The 11285-nt window shown below is 40.9% G+C and overlaps 1 long non-coding RNA gene across 1 annotated transcript in view; it reads left to right on the forward strand.

Annotated features, from left to right (window-relative positions):
* The window catches only part of LOC309969347, a 697850-nt gene that overhangs the window by 601856 nt on the left and 84709 nt on the right, over nucleotides 1–11285 (forward strand). The gene's annotated exons all lie outside the window — the stretch shown is intronic.

Genomic DNA, 11285 nt, shown 5'->3' on the forward strand with positions numbered 1-11285 from the left:
ACAAGACCCTCCTCATTAAGAGGTGATGGAACAGGCAGCTTACCATGAGAGTCTGCAGTCCGAGAGAACAGGAGAAATCAGCTAATATTTTAATGAATATTTAGCATATATATATATATATATACCCTCCCCAGTTCTTTGCCTGGTTGTTGGGAAAGAAGAGACAGCTGAGAAACATCAACTGAAGATATTCCATGTGGAGTAGGAGAGCTGGCAGAAACTCCTTCCCTCCTCCAGGCACTCCAGACTTTCAGATGGCAGGGACTGAAAGTCAGGCAGGACAGCCAAGTAAAACACCTCACAAGCATTTCCAGAAGAATGAGATCTTCCTGGGCACAGAAAACCTAGGGCAGGCCTGAAGATCAAAGCAAACTCCCCAGGTGTATAGAGAGCTGACACCTAGGCTCTAAAGCGGGGAGGCATTTCCTACAGTTTGGAAAGCTGGTTGTTTGGATGTAAAGCACAAGGATAATACTGGAATTTCATGAGAGCTTACATCCAAAGTCTGCAAGAGAAAAGTCCTGAACCTATTTCAAAATCTTCCAACAAACAAAAGCCCAGGACCAGATGGCTTCACAGGCAAATTCTATCAAACATTTAGAGAAGAGCTAACACCTATCCTTCTCAAACTCTTCCAAAATATAGCAGAGGGAGGAACACACCCAAACTCATTCTACAAGGCCACCATCACCTTGATACCAAAACCAGACAAGGATGTCACAAAGAAAGAAAACTACAGGCCAATATCACTGATGAACATACATGCAAAAATCCTCAACAAAATCCAAGCAAACAGAATCCAACAGCACATTAAAAGGATCATACACCATGATCAAGTGGGGTTTATTCCAGGAATGCAAGGATTCTTCAATATACACAAAACAATCAATGTGATACACCATATTAAAAAATTGAAGGAGAAAAACCATATGATCATCTCAATAGATGCAGAGAAAGCTTTTGACAAAATTCAACACCAATTTATGATAAAAACCCTGCAGAAAGTAGGCATAAAGGGAACTTTCCTCAACATAATAAAGGCCATATATGACAAATCCACAGCCAACACCATCCTCAATGGGGAAAAACTGAAAGCATTTCCACTAAGATCAGGAACAAGACAAGGTTGCCCACTCTCACCACTCTTATTCAATATAGTTTTGGAAGTTTTAGCCACAGCAATCAGAGAAGAAAAGGAAATAAAAGGAAGCCAAATCGGAAAAGAAGAAGTAAAGCTGTCACTGATGGCAGATGACAGGATACTATACATAGAGGAAACTAAAGCTGCTACCAGAAAACTACTAGAGCTAATCAATGAATTTGGTAAAGTAGAGGGATACAAAATTAATGCACAGAAATCTCTGGCATTCCTATACACTAATGATGAAAAATCTGAAAGCAAAATTAAGAAACACTCCCATTTACCATTGCAACAAAAAGAATAAAATATCTAGGAATAAACCTACCTAAGGAGACAGAAGACCTGTATGCAGAAAACTATAAGACATTGATGAAAGAAATTAAAGATGATACAAATAGATGGAGAGATATATCATGTTCTTGGATTGGAAGAATCAACATTGTGAAAATGACTCTACTACCCAAACCAAACTACAGATTCAATTCAATCCCTATCAAACTACCACTGGCATTTTTCACAGAAGCAAAACAAAATTTCACAATTTGTATGGAAACAAAAAGACCCTGAATAGCCAAAGCAATCTTGAGAACGAAAAATGGAGCTGGAGGAATCAGGCGCCCTGACTATACTACAAAGCTACAGTAATCAAGACAGTATGGTACTGGCACAAAAACAGAAAGATAGATCAATGGAACAGGATAGAAAGCCCAGAGATAGACCCACGCACATATGGTCACCTTATCTTTGATAAAGGAGGCAGGAATGTACAGTGGAGAAAGGACAGCCTCCTCAATAAGTGGTGCTGGGAAAACTGGACAGGTACATGTAAAAGTATGAGATTAGATCACTCCCTAACACCATACACAAAAATAAGCACAAAATGGGTTAAAGACCTAAATGTAAGGCCAGAAACTATCAAACTCTTAGAGGAAAACATAGGCAGAACAGTCTATGACATAAATCACAGCAAGATCCTTTTTGACCCAGCTCCTACAGAAATGGAAATAAAAACAAAAATAAACAAATGGGACTTAATGTAACTTCAAAGCTTTTGCACAGCAAAGGAAACCATAAACAAGATGAAAAGACAACCCTCAGAATGGGAGAAAATATTTGCAAATGAAGCAAATGACAAAGGATTAATCTCCAAAATTTATAAGCAGCCCATGCAGCTCAATAACAAAAAAACAAACAACCCAATCCAAAAATGAGCAGAAGACCTAAATAGACATTTCTTCAAAGAAGATATACAGACTGCCAACAAACACATGAAAGAATGCTCAACATCATTAATCATTAGAGAAATGCAAATCAAAACTACAGTGAGATATCATCTCACACCTGTCAGAATGGCCATCATCAAAAAATCTAGAAACAATAAATGATGGAGAGGGTGTGGAGAAAAGGGAACACTCTTGCACTGCTGGTGAGAATGTGAATTGGTACAGCCACTATGGAAAACAGTATGGAGGTTCCTTAAAAAACTACAAATAGAACTACCATATGACCCAGCAATCCCACTACTGGGCATTATACCCATAATTCAAAAGGAGTCATGTACCAAAATTTTCATTGCACCTCTATTTACAATAGCCAGGAGATGGAAACAACCTAAGTGTCCATCATCAGATGAATGGATAAAGAAGATGTGGCACATATATACAATGGAATATTACTCAGCCATAAAAAGAAATGAAACTGAGCTATTTGTAATGAGGTGGATAGACCTAGAGTCTGTCATACAGAGTGAAGTAAGTCAGAAAGAGAAAGACAAATACCGTATGCTAACACATATATATGGAATTTAAGGGGAAAAAATGTCATGAAGAACATAGGGGTAAGACAGGAATAAAGACACAGACCTACTAGAGAATGGACTTGAGGATATGGGGAGGGGGAAGGGTAAGCTGTGACAAAGTGAGAGAGAGGCATGGACATATATACACTACCAAACGTAAGGTAGATAGCTAGTGGGAAGCAGCCGCATAACACAGGGAGATCAGCTCGATGCTTTGTGACCGCCTGGAGGGGTGGGATAGGGAGGGTGGGAGGGAGGCAGACGCAAGAGGGAAGAGATATGAGAACATATGTATATGTATAACTGATTCACTTTGTTATAAAGCAGAAACTAACACACCTCTGTAAAGCAATTACACTCTAATAAAGATGTAAAAAAACAAAAACAAAAAAACTGGATCTGATTTAGCCTCCAGATACAACCGTTAAATTTTAGGCAATACAGCGGATAGAAGAATATGTTAATTGACATATCAGGATTATAATCAGTAAGTCAGGACTATGGGAAACTTGAAAGACAACTGGGTTTCTTCAACAAATGTACTGCAACATAAGAGAAAAAGGAAAACATGGATTAATCGATTTAATAGATATTAACTCTTTTCAGTGTTTGGACTTTATTTGGATGCTTGAGGTAGTTCAGGACATTTAAACATTTATAGATATTTGAAATAAAATGATTTGGGGTTTTGGTGTGTAGTATTGTGGTTATTTTAAAATAGCACTTATATTTTAGAGATACAGAAATATTCAAGATAAAGTGATATGATGTCTGGAATTTGCTTCAGAATAACCTGGAAAGGAAAAGTGGGTGAGAGGGGGTCTAGATGAAATAATGTTGAAGATAGGTAGAAGTTAACCAATATGGGTAAAAATTGTGACAGATGGGGACTGGAATTAAGGACATATTGAGTGGAGACCAGAACATTAGTTAAGACCTCTTTGAATTGGCACAGACTGTGAAGGTATTTGTGTCCCATGTGAATGCCCACCAAAGGCCATCAACTGCACAAGAGGCTCTTAATGATGAGGTGGACAAAATAACTCACTATGGCTGTGAGTCAGCTTCTTTCCCCAGCACTCCAGTGCTAGTTCAATAGACCCCTAAACAAAAAGGCTGAGGTGGCAAGGATGGAGGTTATATATGGATTCGACAACATGTAATTTCCCTTACTAAGGCTGGCCTGGCTAGTGCTTCTGCTGAGTGCCTAATGGGCCAACAGAGAGTCCAGCCTTGAGTCTCTAATATGGCATCATTCCCAGGGGGACAAGCCAGTCACCTAGCGGCAGGCTGATTACACTGGACTTCTATCATGGAGGGGCAGAGATTTGTTCTCATGGAAATAGACATATATTCTGGATACAGATTTGTCTTCCCTGCCCTTAATGCTTCTGCTAGCACTACCATTCATGGACTCACAAGAATGCCTTATCCACCACCTTACATTCTAAACAGGACTGTTTCTTTTATATATATATATATATATATATATATATATATATATATATAGTTTTGGTTTTTTTGGCTGTGCTGTTTCTTACTTGCAGCATGTGGGATCTTCATTGCCGCGTGTGGGATGTTTAGTTGTGACATGCAGGATCTAGTTCCCTGACCAGGGATTGAACCCAGGTCCCCCTGCATTGGGATCATGGAGTCTTAACTGTTGGACCACCAGGTAAGTCTCTAAACAGCATTGTTTCTGATCAAGAAACTTCATGTCACAGCGAAGAAGTGCAGCGATAGGGCTTGTCCTATGGAATTAACTCGTCTTTCCACATCCTCCATCACCTGGAAGTGACTGGCCTAAATGAGAGGGGAAATGGCTTACTGAGGACTCATTGATGGTACCAGTTGGTAGAAAACATCCTGAAAGAATGGGGTTCTGTCTTACAGGTGCAGTATATGCTTTGGATCAGAAAGCATTACATGGTGTTCGCTCCTATAGCCAGAATACAAGTGGCAGAAGTGGAAGTGGCTTCTCTCACTATTACATCTTATAACCCATTTGAAGATTTTTGCTTCCTGTCCTGACAACTTTGAGCTCTGCTGGTATGACTATCTAAGTATCCAATAAGGGAATGCTTCTGCCAGGGGATACAACCATGTTTCCACTGATTTGGAAGATGAGACTATGTGTTTAAAATAACAGAAATGTCTTTATCCCATGGTTTCTGTGGGTCAAGGATCTAGGCACAGGTTAGCTGAGTCCTTTGCTCAGGGTGTAACCATGCTGAAATCAAAGTGTTGGCTGAGGCTGCAATCTCATCTGGGGCTCAGGGTCCTCTGCACAGGTCATGTGGCTGTTAGCAGAACTCGGTGCCTTGCAGCTGCATGATTAATGTCCCTGTTCTCTTGCTGTCAGCTGGGGATGGCTCTCAGCACCTGGAGGTTGTTCTCAGGGCCTTGCCATGCGGCCCCTCCTATCTCAACATGGCTGTTTTGCTTCCAGACTAGCAAGAGAATTCTTCTGCTTTTTTATTGTTCTGAAACATGTTTTTATCTTTCATTTAACATTAAGAACATCTTTGTTGTTGTTGTTGTTGTTGTTGTTTTGGTGGGATTATTTTTGTTTTTTGGGGGGTTCTTTTGGCCACTAGTGCAGCATGCAGGATCTTAGTTCCCTGACCAGGGATTGAACCCGTTCCCCCCTGCAGTGGAAGCACAGAGTCTTAACCACTGGATCACCAGGGAAGTCCCAAGAATGTCTTTTCATGTAGACAAATGTATGTTTACCTCATTCTCATAAACAGCTGCACAGCATTCCATTGTAATAATAGATCATCATTTATTTAGCTAGACCCTAGTGACGGACTGACTGTTAACACTGCTTTCTATTCCCGCTGTTTCAAACAATGCTGCAGTGAAATTTCCTTGCACACACAGTATGTCCTGGGGCATTTCTGCAAGAGTGCCTGTAGGGCAAATTATCCCTGGGTCCAAGAGGAAGCATGTTTCAAATTTTGATATATTACTGACTTACCCTCAATTATTATGACAATTTTCACTCCTGCCAATAGTGTTGGAGAATTTCTGTTCTCCCTACCCTAGCCAGCATGGGAAATTATGAAACTTTTTTTTCCTTCCAGTTTCCTTGAGATATAACTGACATACAGCACTGTATAAGTTTAAGGTGCATGGCATAATGATTTGGCTTAAGTACATCTTGAAATGATTATCACAATAAGTTTAATGAACCTCCATCATCTCATATAGATACGAAATAAAAGAAAGAGAAAAAACATTTTTTCTCCTTCTGATGAGAACTTAGAATTTACTTTCTTAACAGCCTTCACAGATAACATATAGCAGTGTTAATTACATTTATCATGTACATTACATCCCTAGTACTTATTTCTATAACTGGAAGTTTGTACCTTTTGACTATTTTCATCCACTTCCCCCTCCCCTCAATCCCTACCTCGAGTAACCACAAATCTGATCTCTTTTTCCGTAAGTTTGTCTGTTTCTTTTTGAAACCTAATTGACCTACAACACTATGTTAGTTCCTTTTGTACAATATAGTGATTCGATATTTCTAAACATTTCAAAATAATCACCATGATAAGTCTGGTTGGCAACCAGCTGTTTGTTTTCTGAATCTATGACTCTGTTTCTGTTTTGTTGTGCTTGTTCATTTGTTTTGTTTTTTAGATTCCACATATAAGTGAAACCAAACAATATTTGTCTTTGTAAATATCTTCTTTCATTCAGTAGGTGGCCTTTGGTTTTTTTTCATGGATAGATGTTGAATTTTGTCAAAAGATTTTTCTTCATCTATTGAGCTGATCATATGATTTCTATTCTTCAGTTTGTTAATGTGGTGTGTCACACTGATGGGTTGGTAGATATTGAATCTCTTTCATCCCTGGAATAAATCCCACTTGATCATGGTGTATGATCCTCTTAATGTGTTGTTGAATTCAGTTTGCTAATATTTTGTTGAGGATTCTTAAATCTGTCTTCATCAGTGATATTGGCCTATAGTTTTGTTTTCTTGTGTTCTTTGTCTAGTTTTGGTATCAGGGGGATGCTGGCCTCGTAGAATAAGTTCAGATGAGTTCCTTCCTCTGCAATCTTTTGAACTAGTTTGAGAAGGATAGATGTTAACTGTTCTTTAAATGTTTGGTAGAACTCACCTGTGAAGCCATCCGGTCTGGGATTTTTTGTTTGTTGGGAGATTTTTTACTACAGACTCAATTTCATTCCTGGTCATTCATCTGTTCATATTTTCTACTTCTTCCTGATTCAGTCAGGAGATTGTACCTTTATTGGAATTTGTCCTATTCTTCTAGTTTGTCCACTTTATTGACATATAGTTGTTCATTGTAATCTCTTATGATCCTTTGTACTTCTGTAGTGTTTGTTGTAATTGCCCCTTTTTGTTTATGATTTTATTTGGGGGGGCCTTCTCTTTTTTTCTTGATGAGTCTGGCTAAAGGTTTATTGATTTTGTTTATCTTTTCAAAGAACCAGGTCTTAATTTCATTGATCTTTTCTATTTTTTTTTTTAGTCACTATTTCATTTATTTCTGCCCTGATCTTGATATCTTTCTTTAACTAACTTTGGGTATTGTTTGTTGTTCTTTAGATGTAAGGTTAGATTGTTGATTTGATATTTTTCTTGCTTTCTGAGGTAGACTTGGTAGGTAGTATAGGTAGACACTATAAAATTCTCTCTTAGAACAGCTTTTGCTGCATTCCATAGATTTTGGATTGTGTTTTCATTTTCATTTGTCTCCAGGTATTTTCTTATTTCCTCTTTGATGTCTTCAATGGCCGATTGGTTGTTTAGTAGCATATCATTTAGCTTCCATGTGTTTGTGTTTTGGGTAGTTTTTTCCTTGTAGTTGATTTCTAGTCTCATAGCACTGTGGTCAGAAAAGATGCTTGCTATGATGTATGGTCAGGCCCTCAAGATGGCTGTTCTCTTGCTCTCTGTACCTTCCCTGATCAACCAGTCCCTGCTTTACTCACATGACTCTCTAATCCTCTTAATTATAGGGCTTAATTAGTAACTGCCTACCTACTTGCCCCCTGCCCCAGCTGCTGGTTTCCCTGGTAATTGATGAGCTAACCTGGCATCAATTCACCCTATAAATGGTAGCCACCTTCTCCCCAGAGTGGTGAAGACTGCTGCCATGTCCTGCCTGCTGTCTGCCACGCACAGTGAGGTGTTGCTCCAGGACCTTGCTTCATGTGTAAGTTTTTCTTGTCCAATAAATCTTTGATGTCTCTGTTGCTGCCTCTGGGTGAGAAAACTCCTGGGAACTGAGATGTCAGGACATAAGGATGGGAAACAGAAAGTTGTGGAGGTGATCAGGAGGAGGCCGTCTACTAACATGTGGGGCCTTGTGGTAGCTGTGTACCATGAGAGATGTCTTTTTCTTCCATTATGTTGATGATATCCTGTTAACCTCAGTCTTTTCCCAGTTTAAAAGTAGCAGCCCAGTGCTCCTCATTCATCTGACTGCACGAGGGTGGCTGGTGAATAGAGACAAAACTCAAGGACCTGGGTTATCTACAAAATACAAGCATATCCCTGACCTACCACCCCTAAACAATTAGAGACACAGGCTTTAGGGATATGAATTCAGAGACAGACTTGTGAATTAACATGGCCCGTTACCCAGGAGTGTTTGGTTGAGGTCTATGGCAACAGCAAAATAATAAAAGTGCCCTTGGGCTTCTGGTCCCGACTATGGAAGGGGGCAGAGCAATGATAGAGTGTGATGGAACAACAGCTATAGGCAGTCTAGGATACATTACAACAGGTGGAAGACATTACAAAAAACCTACCCAATTCTTTGAGCATGCAAAAAACCACTATTCATTTGTATGCAACATATAGGATCTCCGTGGACATCGATAGTGACCAAGGAATCTACTTTATTGGCCATGAAGTTCAGGAATGGGCCAATACAAAGGATATACAGGGGCATTTCCACCTGCCTTACAACCCCACTGCTACCAGGCTATGAAGAGACTACTTAAACAGCAGTTGAGGTGGGAAACTCACTCTTAACACGTGGACACATCCCAGGAGTAGTTATCCCAGTGCCGATGCCATGTTAACCTGGAGGTAACTAGTCAACACCGTTCGAGTTCAACTGTTGACCACCGAAGGACTGTTGCCAACTACAGGTCAGGACAGCAACTCATTTTTGCACTTCACAGGATCTATCCCCAGGGGAACATATTATAAATAGCCCTTAGGACTGGCAGGTAAGTCCTCAGTGGCTTGGGTTTGCTGTCCCATTGGGGAATAGGATCAGAAAGGGATTTACAGATTTCACCTGTCTTCTACCCAGCCCCACCTCAGATTACTAAGGTAATTAATCCAGGCCTCTACTGTAGAAAGGCACCATTATACTAACCCTGTGTACTGTTACACCACCTCTCCAGTATTCGGCACTGGCTGTGGAGACTGAGGGTGGGCAGGTGGTATGGTATTGCAGGCCAGGACAAAACACGTAGACAGGGGTGGCATTACCTCAGAATGATGTTACTGCTTGTATTTTGCTTAATGGTCATGATCTTCCCTATATTGTGCCTCTTAGACATCTTGCAGCTTGTCCTACTCTGAGTGAAGGGAATCTGTTTGTGGACTGGGTGACAATGGTGGCCTCACTGAGAAAATGAGTTTGATTACAGCGAAATGCCATTGTCAACCTCTGAGAGTCCATGAAAAATTGACTTGATAAGCTCCTGGTTCCAAAGCCCACCTGTTGGACTGTCTGTATTGCATTTGTGGTGTTTGGTTGCAGTTGTACTTCTACCTACCTGTCCTCGGGGATATAGCAGAAGTACGGGCCAAGATTATAGAGGTCATACAGGGTATGTAAGGGTGGAGTGTTTGACCACGCCATTCAAGATGACTGTCCTCTTGCTCTGTATATCCCCTGTTCAGCCAGTACCTGCTTCACTCACATGACTATCCAATCTTCTTAATTATAGGGCTTAATTAGTAACTGCCTATGTGCTTGCTTCCTGCCCCAGCTGCTGGTCTCTCTGGTGATTTATGAGCCAAACTGACCATTAATTCCTCCTATAAATGGTAGCCTCCTCCTCCCCCGGGTAGCAAAGACTGCTGCCATGTCCTGCTTGCTGCCTGCCACAAACAGTGAGGTGTTGCTCCAGGACCTTGCTTCAGGTGTGTAAGATCCCTTGTCCAACAAGTCACTGATGTCTCTGTTGCTGTCTCTAGGCTCTTTCTTCAGTCTTGAGGCTGGCAACTACAAGCCTTGCAGGCCTGTGGGGTGCAGCCCAATATATGATTTTAATCTTCAATTTACTGCAACTTGTCTTGTGGCCTAGCATGTGATCTATCCTGGAGAATAGAACTTTTGCTTTTAAAAGACTTGCGTGATTAGATAGGTTGAACCCACCCAGGATAATCTCCCTTTGAATTATAGTCAACTGATTAGGGACCCTAATTTCATCTGCAAAATTCCTTTTGCCATATTGTTGTATAATCATGAAGGTGATATCCAATTGTATTTACAGGTCCGTACAATGCTCAAAGGAAATTACACTGGTGTTTACCCCAGGGGGCAGGAATTGTGGGATCCATCTTAGAATTCTGCCTACCACAGACTGCTCCCTGGCCACCTTACACTCCTTATACCACTGAACCAGCAGGTGAAAAAGGTTAATCTACTGGTGTTATGATCTCAGTTCCTGCAGGAAATTGTTTGCCTTTTTAATGGAAGCAAGGAGGATTTTTTCTGGAACCCAGGAGATTTTCTGAGGTTCCCTTCAATACTTCCATGCCAACAGTAAAGATCGATGGAAAGCTACAGGAACTGGAAAAAGGCAGGACAATTGAGGATTCAGACCATTCAGAAGGGAAAGATTGAATCATTCTACCAGTAAAGAATCTGGATGGAGCTGTGGGTTCTGGCTGTGGGCAAGGAAAACAGGGAATAAGTGGGTGAAGTTGGAAGCTATAGACTTCAACTCTGACCTTGTGAATAACTACAGAAACCAGGACTGGTAGCTTTGCATATTTTCTGTTATATGTATGTGTTTATTCTAACTTCTCCTTTTTTTTTCAGTATGCGGGCCTCTCACTGTTGTGGTCTCTCCCGTTGCGGAGCACAGGCTCTGGATGCGCAGGCTCAGCGGCCATGGCTCACGGGCACAGCTGCTCTGTGGCATGTGGGATCCTCCCGGACCGGGGCATGAACCTGCGTCCCCTGCATGGGCAGGTGGACTCTCAACCACTGCGCCACCAGGGAAGCCCAAGTAAAGTGATTTTAAGCAGTAAAACAATCTTATCAACATAGCACAAGGCTGGCCGAAACCACAAGGCAGCCTGCTCTGGAATATTTACATGATAACACATTA

Source organism: Leucopleurus acutus, assembly GCF_964270905.1.
Source record: "Leucopleurus acutus genome assembly, chromosome: 11".
NCBI lineage: Eukaryota > Metazoa > Chordata > Mammalia > Artiodactyla > Delphinidae > Leucopleurus > Leucopleurus acutus.